At 39.2% G+C, this 24,496-nt stretch overlaps 1 long non-coding RNA gene across 1 annotated transcript; it reads right to left on the bottom strand.

The window, feature by feature from the left end:
• Positions 1–15,968: 15,968 nt before the first annotated feature.
• Positions 15,969–16,878, bottom strand: LOC109940295 (uncharacterized). Its single transcript, XR_002262981.1, has 2 exons — positions 16,511–16,878; positions 15,969–16,331 (listed from the first exon to the last, which is right to left on the bottom strand). It is a non-coding gene; the product is annotated as an uncharacterized lncRNA (long non-coding RNA).
• Positions 16,879–24,496: the final 7,618 nt, after the last annotated feature.

Here is a 24,496-nt window from a genome sequence, read left to right as displayed (position 1 = left end):
AATGTGATCTATGGCACGGAAACATATGTGGGGTGAGGTGTAGGAGCCTATAGTCAATGATCAATTGCCACACAACCTTCATTTTTGCCGAAAATAGCCATGAACGACCATTTCAATAATACCGAAGGCTAACACCTACGGATTTTTGAACAAGAAATGGTCTCTAAAAAAATCCAAGAATGTGATCTATGTCAAGGAAACATTTGTGGGGTCAGGTGTATGAGCCTCTGGTCAATGATCAATGGCCACACAACCCCCATTTTTGTCCAAAATAGCAAGAACGAGCATTTTCAATAATACCGAAGGCTAACAGCTACGGATTTTTGACCAAGAAATGGTCTCCACCAAAAATCCAATAATTTTATCTATAGCAAGGAAACATATGTGGGGTGAGATGTACGAGCCTCTGGTCGATGATAAGTGGCCCCACAATCCCCATTTTTCTTGAAAAGAGCATTAACGACCATTTTCAATAATACCAAAGGCTAACACCTACAGATTTTTTACCAATATATGGTCTCCCCCAGAAATGCAAGAATGTGATCTCTAGAAAGGAAGCATATGTGGGGTGTGGTGTATGAGCCTCTGGTCGATGGTCAATGACCACACAACCCCCATTTTTCAATAATAGCATGAACGACCATTTTCAATAATACTGAAGGCTAACACCTACGGATTTTTGACCAAGAAATGGTCTCCACCAGATATATAAGAATCTGATCTATGGGACGGAAACATATGTGGGGTGAGGTGTACGAGCCTCTGGTCGATGATCAATTGCCACAACCATTATTTTTGCAATCAACGACCATTTTCAATAATACTGAAGGCTAACACCTATGGATTTTTGACCAATAAATTGTCTCCACCAAAAATCCAAAAATGTGATCTATGGCATAGAAACATATGTGGGGTGAGGTGTACGAGCCTCTTGTCGATGATCAATGGCCACACAACCCTATTTTTGTCGAAAATAGCATGAACGACCATTTTCAATAATACTGAAGGCTAACACCTATGGATTTTTTACCAAGAAATGGTCTCCACTAGGAATCCAAGAATGTGATCTATGGCAAGGAAACATATGTGGGGTCAGGTGTATGAGCAACTTGTCGATGATCAATGGCCACACAACCCCCATTTTTGTCGAAAATTGCATGAACGAACATTTTCAATAATACCGAAGGCTAACACCTACTGATTTTTGACCAAGAAATGGTCTCCACCTGAAATCCAAGAATGTGATCTATGGCAAGAAAACATATGTGGGGTGAGGTGTACAAGCCTTTGGTCGATGATCAATGGCCACACAACTCCCATTTTTTCGAAAATAGCATGAAGGACCATTTTCAATAATACCGAAGGCTAACACCAACGGATTTTTGGCCAAAAATGGTCTCCACTAGAAAACCAAGAATGTGATCTATGGCAAGGAAACATATGTGGGGTGATGTGTAGGAGCCTCTAGTCGATGATCTATGGCCACACAACCATCATTTTTGTCGAAAATAGCCATGAACGACCATTTTCAATAATACCGAAGGCTAACACCTACGGATTTTTGACCAAGAAACGGTCTCCACCAAAAATCCAAGAATGTGATCTATTGCAAGGAAACATTTGTGGGGTGAGGTGTACGAGCCTCTGGTCGATGATCAATGGCCACACAACACACATAAACTTAAACTCATATTGATGTGTTTATGTCCACTCAAGTAAAACATCGCACATCATTATGCCACATCGTTTCTCAAAATAAAATAAAGACCATGGGAAATTTAGCCAAATTGCACGAGAGAACTGTCCAAACATAGGTTAAGGTTGTAAGGAATCTTCTTTCCACCAAACAGTTGCTAATAAGTAGGAATATAAGAAATTCAAAAAAATAGATCATCTTTTAAACTAAAAATGACATTTCCCTGATGTCAAGGGCATTGTATTCACACGAGAGGGTATTAGAGTACAACTAGTGGATGAAGACGTTATTGGGCTAGCTAATGACCTTTTGTGATACCAGGTTTCCTATAATCCCCTCTATTCAAGGCATACCTAGACGGTGTTTATGTCCACTCAAGAAAAACAACACAAATCAATATGCCACATCGTTTCTCAAAATAAAATAATGACCATGGAAAATTTATCCAAATTGAGTGAGAGAACTGTCCAAACATAGGTTAAGGTTGTAAGGCACATTTTTTCCACCATATCGTTGCTAAAAAGTTGGAATATAAAGAATTCAAACAATAGATCACCTTTTAAACCACAAATGACGTTTCTATGATTTTGAGGGCACTATATTCGCACGAGAGGGTATTAGAGTGCAACTAGTGGATGAAGATGTTATTGGGCTAGCTAATGACTTTTGTGGTACCAGGTTTCCAATAATCCCCTCTATTCAAGGAATACCTAGATGTTGTTTATGTCCACTCAAGTATAACACCATACATCATTATGCCACAACGTTTCTCAAAATAAAATAAAGACCATGGGAAATTTAGCCAAATTGTGTGAGAGAATTGTCCAAATATAGGTTAAGGTTGTAAGGCACCTTTTTTCCACCGTACGATTGCTAAAAAGTTTGAATATAAAGACTTCAAAACAATAGATCACCTTTTATACCACAAATGACGTTTCCCTGATGTCAAGGGCATTGTAATTGCACGTGAGGGTATTAGAGTACAACTAGTGGATGAAGACGTCATTGGGATAGCAAAGGACATTTTGTGATACCAGGTTTCCTATAATCCTTTCTATTCAAGGCATACCTAGACGGTGTTTATGTCCACTGAAGAAAAACAAAACACATAAATATGCCACATTGTTTCTCAAAATAAAATAATGACCTTGGAAAATTTAGCCAAATTACGTGAGTGAACTGTACAAACAGAGCTTAAGGTTGTAAGGCACCTTTTTCCACCATACAGTTGCGAAAAAGTTGAAATATAAAGAATTCAAAACAATAGATCACCTATTAAACCTCAAATGACGTTTCTATGATATTGAGGGCATTGTATTCACACGAGACGGTATTAGAGTACAACTAGTGGATGAAGACGTTATTGGGCTAGCTAATGACCTTTTGTGATACCAGGTTTCCTATAATCCCCTTTATTCAAGGCATACCTAGATGGTGTTTATGTCCACTCAAGTAAAACACCGCAAATCATTTTACCACATCGTATCTCAAAATAAAATAAAGACCATGGGAAATTTATCTAAATTGCATGTGAGATCTGTCCAAATATAGGTTATGGTTGTAAGGCACCTTTTTTCCACCATACAGATGCTAAAAGGTTGGAATATATAGAATTCAAAACAATATATCACCTTTTAAACCTCAAATGTCGTTTCTATGATAATGAGGGCATTGTATTCACACGAGTGGGTTTTAGAGTACAACCAGTGGATGAAGACATTAATAGGCTAGCTAATGATCTTTTGTGATACCAGGTTTCCTATAATCCCATCTATTCAAGGCATACCTAGATGGCGTTTATGTCCACTCAAGTAAAACACCAAACATCATTATGCCACATCATTTCTCAAAATATAATAAAGACCATGTGAAATTTAGCCAAATTGTGTGAGAGAACTGTCCAAACATAGGTTAAGGTTGTATGACACCTTTTTCCACCATATAGTTGCTAAAATGTAGGAATATAAAGAATTCAAAGTAATAGATCAACTTTTAAACTAAAAATGACGTTTCCCTGATGTCAATGGCATTGTATTCACACGAGAGGGTATTAGAATACAACTCCTGGATGAACACGTTAGTGGGCTAGCTAATGACCGTTTGTGATAACAGGTTTCCTATAACCCCTCTATTCAAGGCATACTTAGACTGTGATTATGTCCACTCAAGTAAAACACCACACATCAATTTGCCACATCGTTTCTCAAAATAAAATAAAGTCCATGGAAAATTTTGCCAAACTGCGTGGGAGAACTGTCCAGACACAGGTTAAGGTTGTAAGGCACCTTTTTCCACCATACAGTTCCTAAAAAGTTTGAATATAAAGAATTCAATTCAATAGATCACCTTTTAAACCACAACTGACGTTTCCTTGATGTCAAGGGCATTGCATTGGCACGAGAGGGTATTAGAGTACAACTAGTGGATGAAGATGTCATTGGGCTAGCTAATGACCTTTTGTGATACCAGGTTTCCTATAGTCATGTCTATTCAAGGCATACCTAGTCGTGTTAATGTCCACTCAAGAAAAACAAAACACATCAATATGCCACATCGTTTCTCAAAATAAAATAATGACCATGGAAAATCTAGCCAAGTTACATGAGTGAAGTATCCAAACATAGGTTAAGGTTGTAAGACACCTTTTTTCCACCAAACAGTTGCGAAAAAGTTGGAATATAAATTATTCAAAACAATAGATCACCTTTTAAACCTCAAATGACGTTTCTATGATATTGAGGGCATTGTATTCACACGAGACGGTATTAGAGTACAACTAGTGGATGAAAACGTTATTGGGCTAGCTAATGACCTTTTGTGACAGCAGGATTTCTATAATCCCCTTTATTTAACGCATACCTAGATGGTATTTGTGTCCACTCAAGTAAAACACCGCACATCATTATGCCACATCGTTTCTCAAAATAAAATAAAGACCATGGGAAATTTAGCCAAATTGCGTGAGAGAACTTTCCAAACATAGGTTAAGGTTGTAAGGCACCTTTTTCCACCATATTGTTGCTAAAAAGCAGGAATATAAAGAATTCAAAACAATAGATCACCTTTTAAACTAAAAATGATGTTTCCCATATGTCAAGGGCATTGTATTCGCATGAGAGGGTATTAGAGTACAACTAGTGGATAAAGATGTTATTGGGCTAGCTAATGACCTTTTGTGATACTAGGTTTCCTATAATCCCCTCTATTCAAGGCTTACCTAGATGGTGTTTATGTCCACTGAAATAAAACACCACATATTAATATGCCACATTGTTTCTCAATAAAACAAAGACCATGGAAAATTTAGCCAAATTGAGTGAGAGAATTGTCCAGACATAGGTTAAAGTTGTAAGGCACATTTTTCCACCATACAGTTGCTAAAAAGTTGGAATATAAAGAATTCAAAACAATAGATCACCTTTTAAACCATAAATGATGTTTCTATGATATTGAGGGCATTGTATTCGCACGAGAGGGTATTAGAGTGCAACTATAGGATGAAGATGTTATTGGGCTAGCTAATAACATTTTGTGATACCAGGTTTCCTATAATCCCTTCTATTCAAGGCATACCTAGATTGTGTTTATGTCCACTCAAGTAAAACACCACACATCAATTTGCCACATCTTTTCTCAAAATAAAATAAAGACCATGGAAAATTTAGCCCAATGACGTCTTCATCGACTAGCCCAATGTGCTTTACAACCTTAACCTATGTTTGGACTGTTTTCTCACTCAATTTGGCTAAATTTTCCATGGTCATTGTTTTATTTTGAGAAATGATGTGGCATATTGACGTGTGTTGTTTTTCTTGAGTGGACATAAACACCGTCTAGGTATGCCTTGAATAGAGGGGATTATAGGAATCCTGGTATCACAAAAGGTCATTAGCTAGCCCAATAACGTCTTCATCCACTAGTTGTACTCTAATACCCTCTCGTGTGAATACAATGCCCTCAATATCATAGAAACGTCATTTGAGGTTTAAAAGGTGATCTATTGTTTTGTATTCTTTGTATTCCAACTTTTTAGCAATTGTATGGTGGAAAAAAATTGCCTTACAACCTTAACCTATGTTTGGACAGTTCACTCACACAATTTGGCTAAATTTTCCATAGTCTTTATTTTATTTTGAGAAATGATGTGTCATATTGATGTGTGGTGTTTTACTTGAGTGGACATAAACACCATCTAGGTATCCCTTGAATAGAGGGGATTATAGGAAACCTAGTATCACAAAAGGTCATTATCTAGCCCAATGACGTCTTCATCCACTAGGTGTACTCTAATACCCTCTCGTCCGAATACAATGCCCTTGACATCAGGGAAACGTCATTTGTGGTTTAAAAGTTGATCTATTGTATTGAATTCTTTATATTCCAACTTTTTATCATCTGTATGGTGGAAAAAGGTGCCTTACAACCTTAACCTATGTTTGGATTGTTCTCTTACTCGATTTGGCTAAATTTTCCATGGTCTTTATTTTATTTTGAGAAACGATGTGGCAAATTGATGTGTGGCGTTTTACTTGAGTGGACATAAACACCGTTTAAGTATTCCTTGAATAGAGGGGATTAAAGGAAACCTATTATCACAAAAGATCATTAGCTAGCCCACTAGTGTCTTCATCCAATTGTTGTACTCTAATACCCTCTCGTGCGAATACAATGCCCTTATATCATAGAAACACTATTTTTTGTTTCAAACATGATCTATTGTTTTGAATTCTTTATATTCCAGCTTTTTAGCAACTGTATGGTGGAAAAAAGGTGTCTTACAACCTTAACCTATGTTTGGACAGATCTCTTACGCAATTTGGCTAAATTTCCTATTGTCTTTATTTTATTTTTAGAAACGATGTGGCATAATGATGTGCGATGTTTTACTTGAATGGACATAAACACCATCTAGGTATGCTTTTAATAAAGGGGATTATAGGAAACCTGGTATCACAAAAGGTCATTAGCTAGCCCAATAACGTCTTCATCCACTAGTTGTTCTCTAGTACCCACTCGTCTGAATACAATGCCCTCAATATCATAGAAACATCATTTGAGGTTTAAAAGGTGATCTATTGTTTTGTATTCTTTATATAACCTTTTAACAACTGTATGGTGGAAAAAAGGTGTCATACAACTATAACCTATGTTTGGACAGATCTCTCACGCAATTTTTCTAAATTTCCCATGGTCTTTATTTTATTTTATTTTGAGAAACGATGTGGCATAATGATGTGCGGTGTTTTACTTTAGTGGACATAAACACCATCTAGGTATGCCTTGAATAGAGAGGATTATAGGAAACCTGGTATCACAAACGGTCAGTAGCGAGCCCAACAATGTCTTCATCCACTAGTTGTACTCTAATACCCTCTCATGTGAATACAATGCCCTCAATATCATGGAAACGTCATTTGAGGTTTAAAAGGTGATCTATTGTTTTGAATTCTTTACATTCCAACTTTTTAGCAACTTTATGGTGGAAAAAAGGTGCCTTACAACCATAACCTATGTTTGGACAATTCACTCATGCAATTTGGCTAAATTTTCCATGGTCTTTATTTTATTTTGAGGAAACGATGTGGCATATTGAATAGAGGGGATTATAGGAAACCTAGAGGGGATTATAGGAAACCTAGAATCACAAAAGGTCATTAGCTAGCCCAATGACGTCATCATCCACTAGTTGTACTCTAATACCCTCTCGTGCTAATACAATGGCCTTTACATCAGGGAAACGTCATTTGTAGTTTAAAAGGTTATCTATTGTATTGAATTCTTTATATTCCAACTTTTTGCATGGTTTAAAAAATGTGCCTTACAACATTAACCTATGTTTGGATAGGTCTCTCACGCAATTTGGCTAAAATTTTCATGGTCTTTATTTTATTTTGAGAAACGATGTTGCAAATTGAAGTGTGGTGTTTTACTTGAGTGGAAATAAACACCGTTTAAGTATGCCTTGAATAGAGGGGATTATAGGAAACATATTATCACAAAAGGTCATTAGCTAGCCCACTAACGTCTTCATTCAGTGTGTTGTACTCTAATACCCTCTCATGCGAATACAATGCCCTCATTACCATAGAAACACTATTTTTAGTTTCAATGTTGGTCTATTCTTTTGAATTCTTTATATTCCAACTTTTTAGCAACTGTATGATGGAAAAATGGTGCCTTACAACCTTAACCTATGTTTGGACAGATCTCTTACGTAATTTGGCTAAAATTCCCATGGTCTTTATTTTATTTTGAGAAAAAATGTGGCATAATAAAGTGTAGTCTTTTACTTGAGTGGACATAAACACCATCTAGGTGTGCCTTGAATAGAGGGGATTATAGGAAACCTGGTATCACAAAAGGTCATTAGCTAGCCCAATAACGTCTTCATCCACTAGTTGTACTGTAATACTCACTCATGTGAATACAATGCAGTCAATATCATAGAAACGTGATTTGACGTTTAAAAGCTGATATATTGTTTTGAATTCTTCATATTCCAACCGACCATTTCCAGGTTAAAAAATCGTAGGTGTTAGCCTTCTGTATTATTGAAAATGGTCATTCATGGCTATTTTCGACAAAAATGGGGTTGTGTGGCCATTTATTATCGACCAAGGGCTCATACAACTCACCCCACAAATGTTTTCTTCACATGGATCACAATCTTGGATTTCTGGTGGAGACCATTTCTTGGTAAAAAATTTGTAGGTGTTACCCTTCGGTATTATTGAAAATGGTCGTTCATGCTATTTTCGAAAAAATGGGGGTTGTGTGGCCATTGATCAATGATGAGAGGCTCGTACACCTAACCCCACATATGTTTACTTGCCATAGATCACATTCTTGGATTTCTATTGGATACCATTTCTTGGTCAAAAATTGTAGGTGTTATCCTTCGGTATTATTGAAAATGGTCGTTCATGCTATTTTCAACAAAAATAAGGGTTGTGTGGCCATTAATCATCGACCAAAGCCTCGTACACCTCATCCCACATATGTTTTATTACGATAGATCACATGCTTGGATTTTTGGTGGAGACCAATTCTTAGTAAAAATGCGTAGGTGTTAGCCTTCAATATTATTGAAAATGATTGTTCATGCTATTTTCGACAAAAATTGGGGTTGTGTGGCCATTGGTCATTGACCAGAGGCTCATACACCTCACCCCACATATGTGTCCTTGCCATAGATCACATTTTGTTTGACTCTATTTATTGGTAAAAAATCTGTAGGTGTTAGCCTTCGGTATTATGGAAAATTGTCGTTCACGCTATTTTCAAAAAATATGGATTGTGTGGCCATTGATCATCGACCAGGGGTTTGTACACCTAACCCCATATATTTTTCTTTTCCATAGATCACATTCTTGGATTTCTAGTGGAGGCCGTTTCTTGGTGAGAAATCCGTCGGTGTTAGCCTTCTGTATTATTGAATATGGTAGTTCATGCTATTTTTGACAAAAATGGGGGTTGTGTGGCCATTGATCATCGACCAGAGGCTCGTACACCTGACCCCACATGTGTTTTTTTGCCATAGATCACAATCTTGGATTTCTGGTAGAGACCATTTCATGGTCAAAAATCTTTAGGTGTTAGCCTTTAGTTTTATTGAAAATGGTCGTTCATGGCTATTTTCGACAGAAATGGGGGTTGTGTGGCCATTGCTTATCGACCAGAGGCTCATACACCTCACCCCACATATGTTTCTTTGCCAGAGATCACATTCTTGGATTTCTGGTGGAGACCATTTCTTGGTGAAAAATCCGTAGGTGTTATCCTTTGGTATTATTGAAAATGGTCGTTCATGCTATTTTCAACAAAAATGGGGGTTGTGTGGCCACTAGTCATCCACCAGAGGCTCGTACACCTCACCCCACATATGTTTCCTTGACATAGATCACATTCTTGGATTTCTGGTGGAGACTATTTCTTGGTCAACAATCTGTAAGTGATAGACATCGGTATTATTGAATATGGCCATTCATGCTATTTTCGACAAAAATGGGGGGTTGTGTGGCCATTGATCATCGACCATAGGCTCGTACACCTGACCCCACATGTGTTTCCTTACCATAGATATCTGTTGGAGACCTTTTCTTAGTCAAAAATCTATAGGTGTTAGCCTTCGGTATTATTGAAAATGGTCGTTCATGCTATTTTCGACATCCTTTGATTTCTAGGGGAGACTATTTCTTGGTCAAAAATCCGTAGGTGTTAGCCATCGGTATTAATGAAAATGGTCGTACATGCTATTTTCGAAAAATGGGGGTTGTGTGGCCATTAATCATCGACTAGAGGCTCGTACACCTCACCCCACATATGTTTGCTTGCCATAGATTGCATTCATGGATTTTTGGTGGTCAATTTCTTGGTCAAAAATCCGTAGGTGTTATCCTTCGGTATTATTAAAATGGTTGTCCATGCACTTTCGAGAAAAATGTGGGTTGTGTGGACATTGATCATCGACCAGAGGCTCGTACACTCCACCCCACATATGTTTTCTTGCCATAGATCACATTCTTGGATTTCTGGTGGAGACCATTTGTTGGTCAAAAATTCTTAGGTGTTAGCCTTCGGTATTATTGAAAATGGTCGTTTATGCTATTTTCGACAAAAATAGGGGATGTGTGGCCATTGATCATCGACCAGAGGCTCGTACAATTCCCCACACATATGTTTCCTTGCCATAGATCACATTCTTGGATTTCTAGTACAGACCATTTTTTGGTCAAAAATCAGTAGGTGTTAGCCTTCAGTATTATTGAAAATGGTTGTTCATGACTATTTTCGACAGAAATGGGGGTTGTGTAGCCATTGATCATCGACCAGAGTCTCGTAAACCTCAACCCACATATGTTTCCTTGACATAGATCACATTCTTCGATTTCAGGTGGAGACCATTTCTTAGTAAAAAATATGTAGGTGTTAGGCTTCGGTACTATTGAAAATGGTCGTTCATGCTATTTTTGATAAAAATAGGGGTTGTGTGGCCATTGATCATCGACCAGAGGCTCGTACACATTACCCCACATATGTTTCCTTGCCATAGATCACATTCTAGGATTTCTGGTGGAGACCATTTCTTGGTCAAAAATCCATAGGTGTTGGCCTTCCGTATTATTGAAAATGGTCGTTCATGCTATTTTTGACAAAATAGGGGTTGTGTGGCCATTGATCATCGACCAGAGGCTCGTACACCTCACCCCACATATGTTTCCTTGCCATAGATCACATTCTTGGATTTCTGGTGGAGGCCATTTCTTGGTCAAAAATCCGTAGGTGTTAGCCTTTGGTATTTTTGAAATGGTCGGTCATAATATTTTCGAAACAATGAGGGTTGTGTGGCCACTAATCGTCGACCAGAGCCTCGTACACCTGACAACACATATGTTTCCTGTTCATAGATCACATTCTTAGATTTCAGGTGGAGACAATTTCTTATTAAAAAATCAGTAGGGGTTAGCCTTCGACATTATTAAAATGGTCATTCATGCAATTTTCCACAGCCTTAGATTTCTAGGGGAGACCATTTCTTGGTCAAAAATCCGTAGGTGTTAGCCTTCAGTATTATTGAAAATGTTCGTTCATGCTATTGTCGACAAAAATGGGAGTTGTGTGGCCATTGATCATCGACTAGAGGCTCGTACACCTCACCCCACATATGTTTGCTTGCCACAGATTGCATTCTTGGATTTCTGGTGGAGTCCATTTCTTCATCAAAAATCCGTAGGTATTATCCTTCGGTATTATTGAAAATGGTCGTTCATGCAATTTTCGACAAAAATGTCTGTTGTGTGGCCATTGATCATCGACTAGAGGCTCGTTCGTAGGTGTTAGCTTTTGGTATTATTGAAAATTGTCGTTCATGCTATTATCGACAAAAATGGGGGTATTGTGGCCATTGATCATCGACCAGAGGCTCGTACACCTCACCCCACATAGGTTTCCTTGCCACAGATCACGTTCTTGGATTTCTGGTGGAGACCATTTCTTGGTCAAAAAATTCGTAGTTGTTAGCCTTCGGTATTATTGAAAGTGGTCGTTCTTGGATATTTTCGACAAAAATGGGGGTTATGTGGCCATTGATCATCGACCAGAGGCTCATTCACCTCACCCCATATATGTTTCCTTGCCATAGATCACATTCTTGGATTTCTGGTGGAGGCCATTTCTTATCAAAAATTTGTAGGTGTTAGCCTTTTGTTATTATTGAAAATGGTCGTTCATAATATTTTCGACAAAAATGGGGGTTGTGTGGCCATTAATCATCGACTAGAGCCTCGTACACCTGAGACCACACATGTTTCCTTTTCATAGATCACATTCTTGGATTTCTGGTGTAGACCATTTCTTGGTCAAAAATCCGTAGGTGTTAGCCTTCGGCATTATTGGAATGGTCGTTCATGCAATTTTCGACATTCTTGGATTTCTAGGGGAGATCATTTCTTGGTCAAAAATCCATAGGTTTTAGCCTTCGGTATTAATGACAATGGTCGTTCATGCAATTTTCGACAAAAATGGGGGTTGTGTGGCCATTGATCATTGTCTAGAGGCTCATACAAAACACCCACATATGTTTGCTTGCCATATATTGCATTCTTGGATTTCTTGTGGAGACCATTTCTTGGTCAAAAATACGTAGGTGTTAGCCTTCAACATTATTGAAATGGTCATTCATGCAATTTTCGACATCCTTGGATTACTAGTGGAGACCATTTCTTTGTGAAAAATTTGTTGGTGTTAGCCTTCGGTATTATTGAAAATGGTCGTTCATGCTATTTTCAACAAAAATGGGGATTGTGTGGCCATTGATCATCTACTAGTGGCTCGTACACCCCACCCCACATATGTTTCCTTAACATAGATCACATTATTGGAATTTAGGTGGAGACCATTTCATGGTCAAAAATCCGTAAGTGTTATCCTTCGATATTATTTAAAATGGACGTTCATGCAATTTTTGACAAAAATGTGGGTTGTGTGGCCATTGATCATCGACCAGAGGCTCGTACACCTCACCCCACATATGTTTCCTTGCCATAGATCACATTATTGGATTTCTGGTGGAGACCATTTCTTGGTCAAAAATCTGTAGGTGTTATCCTTCGGGAATTATTGAAAATGGTTGTTCATGGCTACTTTTGACAAAAATGGGGGTTGTCTAGCCATTGACCATCGACCAAATGCTCGTACACCTCACCCCACGTAAGTTTCCTTTCCATAGATCACATTCTTGGATTTCTGGTGGAGATCATTTCTTGGTCAAAAATTCGTAGGTGTTAGCCTTCGATATTATTGAAAATAGTCGTTCATGCTATTTGTGACAAAAATAGGGGTTGTGTGGCCATTAATCATTGACGAGAGGCTCGTACACCTCTCCCCACATATGTTTCCTTGCCATAGATCACTTTCTTGGATTTCTGGTGGAGACCATTTCTTGGTAAAAAATGCGTAGGTGTTAGCATTCGGTATTATTGAAAATGGTGGTTCATGGCTATTTTTGACAAAAATAGGGGTTATGGGCTATTGAGCATCGACCAGAGGCTCATACACCTCACCCCACATATGTTTCCTTACCATAGATCACATTCTTGGATTTCTGGGGGAGGCCATTTCCTGGTCAAAAATACGTAGTTGTTAGCCTTTGGTATTATAGAAAATGGTCGTTCATAATACTTTTGACAAAAATGGGGGTTGTGCGTGTGACATCCCTTCCAAGTTATCAGGCCCACATGCTCCAATCCTTGCCTTAATGACCTCAGATGGCTGTGCACGTGTACCGGGTAACTTAACAAGGCTATCGAGTTCGCCAACTGGAACTCATCATCCCAAGGATCTCCCACATAACATGTATATTATAGTAATCACATTTGATACACACACATTGAAGATAGAGCGGAAGACTTTTACAAAGTACACTTTACATTCCAGAACTCAAGTTTTACATGGTAGAAAGAGATGTATTTATTACAAGTCCTGATAGTACTCGAAGTGCATAACTTATTACAATAATTGGAAGGGTGAAACCTTTCCATAAGAGATATATAAAAACATTCTAAGCTTCAAGTCCTCTACATGAAGTAACTAACCCAAAGATAAGGGAATAAAACTTCTCCTACAAAAACAACAAGGGATAAAACCCTGAGTACGCAATTACTCAGCAAGACTTACCCGACTAAAGAAAAGACTCTCAAGGGTATGCTGGCTTTTGGGAATCAAGGTAAAGCTCATCAAAGTTCAAGGACTCATTTTGCAGAAAAGCTTACTAGAAGTGGGTCCTTAAGCCAAGTTTTATTTCACAAGTTAGTTTATTACCTGAATCTTCTAGCCTGAATCTAGCATTTTCCTAATCTAGATCATTCACTTGACCTACACTAGGTTGCTTTTAAAATCCAAATTTTGTTTCTCTTGTTATCTACGATGCAGAGCAGTGATCCAGTCTTCATAACCGAGAAGTAACGGCGATTCGAATCGATTAATACCCATCTGGGGATCACCAACCACACGACATATGTAGCACTTAACCCTTGCATATGTCTACCATTCCCACGGGTCCTCCACTACGTGAACCGGTCCGCGCCACCCGAGAGTACGGTACTCCACCATCCAGCCACGTGTCAGGTAGGTACACGCCACTCCCGCCATCTCTCCACTCCCAGTGCGCGATTGTATTTTCACATATGGAGTAGTCGGGTTCAGGCTTACCCATGACGAGGTATGTGGCCAGTTAAAAGGTCCTAGATCAACAGGCCTACAATCGGTACGGTCTTTGATCGACACAGACAGGCGACCTGTCCAGCTCAACGTCTGGTCTCATTTTAAACAAATTTTCAAAGTTTGATACCTGGCAGAGGTACCCTGCTTGAATGATGAATTCATCCCCGCGGAGGATGCCTCCATCATCCCAAGCCCTTTTTCTTTTTAAAAAAATAATGAGTCATAGATCAAAAATATTTTTCTTAATCTATAAGCATGACTAAGCATTACTAGTTTTTATAAAACAGGTAACAAGGTATGATAATCAATCTTTCAAGGATGGCAATGCATCAAGTGTTGAATCATTCAACTCATATCACCTAATGCAACATATAAGTGATAAAATTTTATAATACAAGGAAGGTGGCAAATGCACCAAGGCTTGCCTTTGTTGCAGAGACAGAGGTCTAAATCCCTCTATTAAACCCTAGTTAGATGGCTCCCATCACTTGATGAGCAGGCACTGAAGCAGACTCCTCTTCAGAAACCACTTCTTGAATTTCATCTTCTTCTTCTAGGAATTCTACATGTAAAGATATGAACATGAATGCTTATGCTGATGCAACTTGACAAGAAAATACTAAAAAGCATCACAAGACTTACACTTTTCTAAACGTGCACACAAAAACTAATAAAACCTTAAGAGAGCTAAATACTCTAATATCACAACTCAATTCACCAACTAAACTAGGAAACCTTGCCTCCATAACCAACCAAGCACTTCATTTATGCCTTAAGCAAGGATCCAAACTGCATGCACTACAAGTTATAGTGTCCAAGAATCATCCACAATTCACTGAACCTGCTTTCAGTTCTCTGAATTCATCTTCCATTGCTCCATTCCTCTCCCCAATTTCTTCACCGTAACAAGCCCAACTATTCACATGAAACTTGTTTGCCTTACCTTGGTATTTCACTTTGTTATGGAACTCCTAACCTAAAACCCCATGATTTGGTCACCAAAGAGCTCCAAGCTGAGCACCAACAATGAAATTCCAGTTTTCAGTTAACTGAATCCAGTTCATTAGCAATAATGCTCCCTTTTGCTTTCTTCTTTGTTCAAGCCCAGATATCTAACAATTCTTCTCAACAACCAACCAACCTTTGTGAACCAATATTACTCTCCTACTATAGCCCTTCCCATTTGGTATAAAACCCCTAAGCTGAAAATACTTAGAACAGTAGCTATGGTGCACAAAAGTTAGAGCAAAACACTGAAAAGTTCAGTTCCTCGATCTGAAACAGCACCTTACCATGTCTGTCAGAGAGTTTTGCAACAGGCTTTTCTCTAAATTCCATAAATCAACAAGCCAATCTACTTGTATAAAACTGGTTCTCCTACACTTGGTCTTTCACCTTTCTATAAAACTCTTAACCCAATTCTGGTTTTATTAATTACCATAGAGCTCCAAAGTTGACTAAACAACACCCTGAACCGGTTTTCAGTTAGCTGAAACAGCCCACTCCAAGTCTGACAGAGGGTTTTGTAACACTATTTTCTCGCAATTCCATATGAGGGCTCAATGTATTTCCTTACTATGAATGGTTCCTCTATAATCTCTCTCCATCTTTGTTACAACAGCTACTAGCTAACCCTAAACAGATCTCAAGTTACAGAGCACCAAACTTGAGGTGGAAACGCAAAGGCTAAATTTCAGCTAACTGAAAAAGACCTGAACACAACACCTGACATAGAAAATTGCAGCACATATTTCTCCATATTTTACACAGTAGTAAGCCCCACTCCTCTGATGAAGCTTGTTCACCTTCATCTGGTCTTTGACTTTTCTATACAACTGGTAACCCAAAACCTCATGAACTGGTCATAGGAGAGCTCCAAACTGAGCAATCTGCTGCAATCCAGTTTTCAGCTAATCTGAACAAAAATTCAGTCAGTGCAAACTCACAGTCCATTTTTGGGCAGCTTTCACTCTATTTTCCATACACCCCAAACCAAACCTACTTAAGGAGAATGGTTTACCATCATATGAGCTTCTCTACCTTATGTAGAGCACAAAATATGCACAACTCGACTGAGGAAACCCTTGAAGTTACCTGGTCACGGCGAGGTGGACTAACAGCCGACGATGGTCACCACCTAGGGACTGGTACACCAAGCTCTGGGCAGATGGACCAAGATATTGGGAGGGGATTAACTCCGGGGAAACATAGGCTACAAGAGCCAAGGAGATCACTCGAGCTCTAGGACTGCACGGCCTACTGGACCTTGACTTAAGTAGGAGATGGGAAGACTAGGGCAGATCGAGTTGGTGGCTGGGAAGAGGAGCTTAGACTTACAAACACGAACCGCTAAGACACCAAGTGAAACAACTAAAACTTGAGAACAGCAGGGATTACAGCAGCAGTATTTAAGCAAAGGGATGGGGAGCTCGGCCAAGACATGATGGAGGAGGACGCCCGGGACGCCAGCAGCCCCACGATTATGGACACGTAGCAGGAGTGCATGGACAGCACATAGGAGGTAAACGCAGGGGTGATGAACCTCATCCACTGCTGGGCACAAGACGACAAGCAGACAGGAGGATGTGTCTGTTGTGATCAATCTAGTACAAGTTCAATACAGTCCTTAGCTAGTAAACCAAGTCTCATGACCCTACCTCATACCAGCCTTCACTTATCCAAACATTCCCTGGAAACCCATGGAGTCCGTAGTGGGTGAAGATCTTTACTGCAGATATTTTTGATCCATATTGGACTGCCACTGCTCCACTTCACTTCTTCATGTTCAGTGCCCTTAATCTCACAATTTCATACAATAACTAACCCTTCTTCCTTAACCAAATTTAGTCACCAACTACAGCCCTACCAACTTGGTATAGCACCCCAAGGCTGCAACTATACAGAACACAAGTTATAGGCACCAAACTGGAGCCAAAAAGCACTGAAAAGTGCAGTTTCAGATTAACTGAAGCAGCCCAAAACAGTCTGTCAGAGGGAGTTTAGATGCATACTACTCCATAGTTTGCATGATACTAGGTCCATCTCACTTTAGGAGACGTTTACCTCTTTATTTGGTCTCTAATTTCAATATATGATTCTCAGTCCAAATCTCAATAGAATGGTCACACTAGCACCACAAACTGGGTAACAAGCACTGAAATTTTGGTTTCAGCTGACTGAACTGAGTTCAGTCACAACCACTTTGACAGAGAAGATTGGGATATACTTTACTCCTAGGTTTATGTAGAACCAAGTCTAACTCTCTTTAGGAAACTTGTTCTCTGTACTATGGGCTCCAACTTTTCTATGGAAACTTTAGTCCAAAACCACTTGGATTGATCACAAATGAGCTCCAAATTGGGCATCATTTACTGAATTTCAGTTTTAGTTAACTGAACCAATTTCAGTCACCAGTAACCCAACAGTCCATTTTCAGTTTACTTTTTCTCCACTTTTTGTGTAGGATCATAGCCATCACCCTTAAATACATTTGTACACCAACTTATGGTCTTCAATTCCTCTATAGAAACCATAGCTCAAAACCTTATGGATTATTCACAAGGAAGCTCCAAAGTATGTCACAATCACTGAAATTCAATTTTCAATAACTGAATATAATTAAGTTTCAGCCACAACACAGTCCCACTTTAAGCAGTTGTTACTCCAATTCTTGTATGGGATCATGTCCATCACCCTTTAAGGAAGTTGTTCACCAATATATGGTCTTTACTTTCTTCATAAACATCACAACCCAAAACCCTCTAGATCAGCCAAAAACAGGCTCTAAAACAGCTATCAAAACACAGAAATCTGATTTCAGACACTGTTCACAACCTGAAATTTAAAAGTCTGACAGCCTCACTTTGGATCACCTTTTTCTCCTAGTTGTATATAGTTCGAGGGCTGTGATACTTAATAACAGTTGTTCTCTCATACTTATTCTACAAGTTTCCTATAGTGGTCATTAACCAAAACCTCTTGGATTCCAAACTACAATAGCTCAAAGTTTGCTCCAATTGCTGAAATTCAGAATCTGAATTTCACTAAGTCTGAAACCTACAATTTCTGACAGCATTACTTTGGACCAGGTTTTCTCTAAGTTCCAAACAGTTTTAGTGCTAGGTGACTTAACCAAACTTATACTCCTCATGTAGGTCTATAACTTTGTTACAATGACCATCTTCAAACTGTTTATAGATCAAAAGTTATGAAGGCCCAAAAACAGCTAGTTGATATTATTTTCAGCAAACTTCAAATCTGATTCAAAACTGAATTAAGCTTTTTACTCCAACTTTTCCTCTCAAACTTGGAATTCTCCATACATGAAAGTTGTTCAACTTTCCAAAATCTACAACTTTGATATATGGACCGCTAGCAAATTCTCTCTAGATTTAAAACTCCACTTTTGGGCTAGTTGAGGACTTGAGTGTTTCATTTGAGTTTGCCTTTCTCGAGACAAATATCTTCCAGTCTGATCCCTCACTTAAAGCAAGGTTGCACTTTACCTCAAAGTCCAATTTTGATACTTGGATTTCATGGCCAAGGCATTTTTAGCTTAGAAGTAGTTTGCTCTCACTCAACCACTCACTAACTCTTCAAACTCTTTAGCTCATATCAACGCAACACACTATCTTTGTTTCCAAATTTTTAGACCTAGTAGATGCACTCTAGGTGTATCAAGCAAGATAATGCAAGTGCTTATGATGACATGTCAGAATTTTAGTTATCGTAACACCAGGGGTGTTACAGCCTTCCCCCCAAAAAGAAATCTCGTCCCGAGATTTAAAACTCTAGGCTAGATAATGGAAAAGGAAATGCGTCACTGACTTATTTCCCCATTACTCCTACAAGGCAGGGAGTGTGCCCCTGCTGGTTTATATCAGAAACAACTACACAAACTTTGGGTTTACAAGATATTAGAAACGCAGGAACACGCTTTTCCAGATAATCCTCCAATTTCTATGTGGTTTCATCTTCCATGGGTTGGTTCCACTGTATCTCGTAAAACTCGATAACTTTTCTTCGAGTGACTCGATCCTTTACTTTTTTCACTTAAACTCCTGATGTAGACGAACCTTATTATTTCCTAGAATAGTCTGACTGACCATCTCCTTATATCCTTCAACCAAACTAATTGCCATCAGGAGCCTAAGTTTCACATTAAGATCACGTAGGATGTATTACCTTTTTTTTTCACTGGCATCCACATAATCCAAAACATACTGGGATAGGCAAGTAAACCTCTCAAATAGTCCATCACACTCGCTTCTTCACCTTACTTTAGATCCAAAAACGCTTTGAACTTTATTTGTATAGGGGCTTCTGGAACATGACGTGCCCGAAATACCTCACAGAATTCGGCCCAAGAAATTTGATGTCCCTCTGGCTATAACGCAAGGTATTCTGCCCACCAACTAAACTTGGCTTCCAGTCTTCAAAAACAAGGAAAGGTAGCATAGAAAGGCAAAGACAGACAACATGAACAAGGTAGATGAAACACGTACTAAAGCTACTACATAGGGGGTTTAACTTAAAGTTATATGTCATGATGCATGCTCGTCCAATTCGTCCTCACAATCTTGCCAGCATATAGTGGCTTGCACGCTCTATGGCGGTGGCATACCTACTCACTCCGGAGTTAACTAGTCGTAATTTCCTAGAGTTTAGTCAGTGTACCTGCAGAAAATTCCATTACAACCCAAACCCCATGATGCAATTCACACATTTGGTCACAGTTTATACTCCATATATTTCTATATGGATGCCAGCTCCTCATTAAGCGCCGAGCCACGCATAGGCGCCGTTGCCACACTTTTAACCACAGGGCAGCCCATTGTGGTAACTTACTTTCTTACCTGCGCGTAGGTGCATCGTTACAAGTACATTACACTTTTCAGTATTCCCATGTCTGTATACCCATACACATCCATGGGGTACCGAATCCCAGAAATTAAATACTCCACATTGCAACCTTCATATATACATATGTAGAATATGTATATAGTTTAGTGCCACATTTAAGCACTCCCCTAGACCGACGTTTGTTCGGTCATGCTCTCACAACTCACCTTTACCTGAGCGTCGATCCATTCAAAACTAAATGGCGCTAAAAATAACATTACACATGTATGCATTACCCTTCCTAGGTTGTGGGTTAGTGGTTAGCATCTTAAACTAAGCCACCTGATAGTCCTTAGTTTTAACCACATATTATTTGCACTTCTATCATCAGGCCTTGATTATAGATTCTTAAGTTTATAAAAATCATTTAGAATCAAAATCATGTTGAAGTTTATCAAAGTATTACTATAATATCCATGCTAATGGGGGATCGCTCTGATACCACGCTGTGACAGCCCTTCCAAGTTATCAGGCCAACATGCTCCAATCCTTGCCTTAATGACCTCAGATGGCTGTGCACGTGTACCGGGTAACTTAACAAGGCTATCGAGTTCGCCAACTGGAACTCATCATCCCAAGGATCTCCCACATAACATGTATATTATAGTAATCACATTTGATACACACACATTGAAGATAGAGCAGAAGACTTTTACAAAGTACACTTTACATTCCAGAACTCAAGTTTTACATGGTAGAAAGAGATGTATTTATTACAAGTCCTGATAGTACTCGAAGTGCATAACTTATTACAATAATTGGAAGGGTGAAACCTTTCCATAAGAGATATATAAAAACATTTTAAGCTTCAAGTCCTCTACATGAAGTAACTAACCCAAAGGTAAGGGAATAAAACTTCTCCTACAAAAACAACAAGGGATAAAACCCTGAGTACGCAATTACTCAGCAAGACTTACCCGACTAAAGAAAAGACTCTCAAGGGTATGTTGGCTTTTGGGAATCAAGGTAAAGCTCATCAAAGTTCAAGGACTCATTTTGCAGAAAAGCTTACTAGAAGTGGGTCCTTAAGCCAAGTTTTATTTCACAAGTTAGTTTATTACCTGAATCTTCTAGCCTGAATCTAGCATTTTACTAATCTAGATCATTCACTTGACCTACACTAGGTTGCTTTTAAAATCCAAATTTTGTTTCGCTTGTTATCTACGATGTAGAGCAGTGATCCAGTCTTCATAACCGAGAAGTAACGGCGATTCGAATCGATTAATACCCAGCTGGGGATCACCAACCACACGACATATGTAACACTTAACCCTTGCATATGTCTACCATTCCCACGGGTCCTCCACTACGTGAACCGGTCCGCGCCACCCGACAGTATGGTACTCCACCATCCAGCCACGTGCCAGGTGGGTACACGCCACTCCCGCCATCTCTCCACTCCCAGTGCGCGATTGTCTTTTCACATATGGAGTAGCCGGGTTCAGGCTTACCCATGACGAGGTATGTGGCCAGTTAAAAGGTCCTAGATCAACAGGCCTACAATCGGTACGGTCCTTGATCGACACAGACGCGCGACCTGTCCATCTCAACGTCTGGTCTCATTTTAAACAAATTCTCAAAATTTGATACCTGGCAGAGGTACCTTGCTTGAATGATGAATTCATCCCCGCGGAGGATGCCTCCATCATCCCAAGCCCTTTTTCTTTTTTTAAAAAAAATCATGAGTCATAGATCAAAAATATTTTTCTTAATCTATAAGCATGACTAAGCATTACTAGTTTTTATAAAACAGGTAACAAGGTATGATAATCAATCTTTCAAGGATGGTAATGCATCAAATGTTTAATCATTCAACTCATATTACCTAATGCAGCATATAAGTGATAAAATTTTATAATACAAGGAAGGTGGCAAATGCACCGGGGCTTGCCTTTGTTGCAGAGACAGAGGTCTAAATCCCTCTATTAAACCCCAGTTAGATGACTCCCATCACTTGATGAGCAGGCACTGAAGCAGACTCCTCTTTAGAAACCACTTCTTGAATTTCATCTTCTTCTTCTGGGAATTCTACATGTAAAGATATGAACATGAATGCTTATGCTGATGCAACTTGACAAGAAAATACTAAAAAGCATCACAAGACTTACACCTTTCTAAACGTGCACACAAAAACTAATAAACCTTAAGAGAGCTAAATACTCTAATATCACAACTCAATTCACCAACTAAACTAGGAAACCTTGCCTCCATAACCAACCAAGCACTTCATTTATGCCTTAAGCAAGGATCCAAACTGCATGCACTACAAGTTATAGTGTCCAAGAATCAGCCACAATTCACTGAACCTGCTTTCAGGTCTCTGAATTCATCTTCCATTGCTCCATTCCTCTCCCCAATTTCTTCACCGTAACAAGCCCAACTATTCACATGAAACTTGTTTGCCTTACCTTGGTATTTCACTTTGTTATGGAACTCCTAACCTAAAACCCCATGATTTGGTCACCAAAGAGCTCCAAGCTGAGCACCAACAGTGAAATTCCAGTTTTCAGTTAACTGAATCCAGTTCATTAGCAATACTGCTCCCTTTTGCTTTCTTCTTTGTTCAAGCCTAGATATCTAACAATTCTTCTCAACAACCAACCAACCTTTGTGAACCAATATTACTCTCCTACTATAGCCCTTCCCATTTGGTATAAAACCCCTAAGCTGAAAATACTTAGAACAGTAGCTATGGTGCACAAAAGTTAGAGCAAAACACTGAAAAGTTCAGTTCCTCGATCTGAAACAGCACCTTACCATGTCTGTCAGAGAGTTTTGCAACAGGCTTTTCTCTAAATTCCATAAATCAACAAGCCAATCTACTTGTATAAAACTGGTTCTCCTACACTTGGTCTTTCACCTTTCTATAAAACTCTTAACCCAATTCTGGTTTTATTAATTACCACAGAGCTCCAAAGTTGACTAAACAACACCCTGAACTGGTTTTCAGTTAGCTGAAACAGCCCACTCCAAGTCTGACAGAGGGTTTTGTAACACTATTTTCTCGCAATTCCATATGAGGGCTCAATGTATTTCCTTACTATGAATGGTTCCTCTATAATCTCTCTCCAACTTTGTTACAACAGCTACTAGCTAACCCTAAACAGATCTCAAGTTACAGAGCACCAAACTTGAGGTGGAAACACAAAGGCTAAATTTCAGCTAACTGAAAAAGACCTGAACACAACACCTGACATAGAAAATTGCAGCACATATTTCTCCATATTTTACACAGTAGTAAGCCCCACTTCTCTGATGAAGCTTGTTCACCTTCATCTGGTCTTTGACTTTTCTATACAACTGGTAACCCAAAACCTCATGAACTGGTCATAGGAGAGGTCCAAACTGAGCAATCTACTGCAATCCAGTTTTCAGCTAATCTGAACAAAAATTCAGTCAATGCAAACTCACAGTCCATTTTTGGGCAGCTTTCACTCTATTTTCCATACACCCCAAACCAAACCTACTTAAGGAGAATGGTTTAGCATCATATGAGCTTCTCTATCTTATGCAGAGCACAAAATATGCACAACTCGACTGAGGAAACCCTTGAAGTTACCTGGTCACGGCGAGGTGGACTAACTGCCGACGATGGTCACCACCTAGGGACTGGTACACCAAGCTCTGGGCAGATGGACCAAGATATTGGGAGGGGATTAACTCCGGGGAAACATAGGCTACAAGAGCCAAGGAGATCACTCGAGCTCTAGGACTGCACGACCTACTGGACCTTGAATTAAGTAGGAGATGGGAAGACTAGGGCAGATCGAGTTGGTGGCTGGGAAGAGGAGCTTAGACTTTTTTTTTCTCGAACACGTGGGAGAACCACGCATCAATATATTAAGAAGATAAGAAAAAGGTCTAGAAAAGACCCAGTACAAAGGTGCCTAGAAAGCACCCCCGGAAATAAAAAAACCAAAAAATCAAACTACAACCAAACCTGCCTAAGAGCAGCAGCCCCTCCAAGACCCCATAATAAAGCCTCATCATGGATGGACAGCAAAATTGCGTGAATGTTTGGGGAAGCATTGTCAAACACACACGCATTTCTATGCTTCCAAATCTGCCAAGCTACTAAAATTACAATAGAGTTGAAACCTTTTTTCTTATGCTTAGACACTAGTCTTTCTGCCTCACTCCACCAATCTTGAAACCCTGTAGCATCAGACGTGGGAGCAA

Source organism: Zea mays, chromosome 6 (genome assembly GCF_902167145.1).
Source record: "Zea mays cultivar B73 chromosome 6, Zm-B73-REFERENCE-NAM-5.0, whole genome shotgun sequence".
NCBI lineage: Eukaryota > Viridiplantae > Streptophyta > Magnoliopsida > Poales > Poaceae > Zea > Zea mays.
The sequence above is the reverse complement of the archived record's forward strand: the minus strand, read 5'-3'. Positions and strand labels throughout refer to the sequence as shown.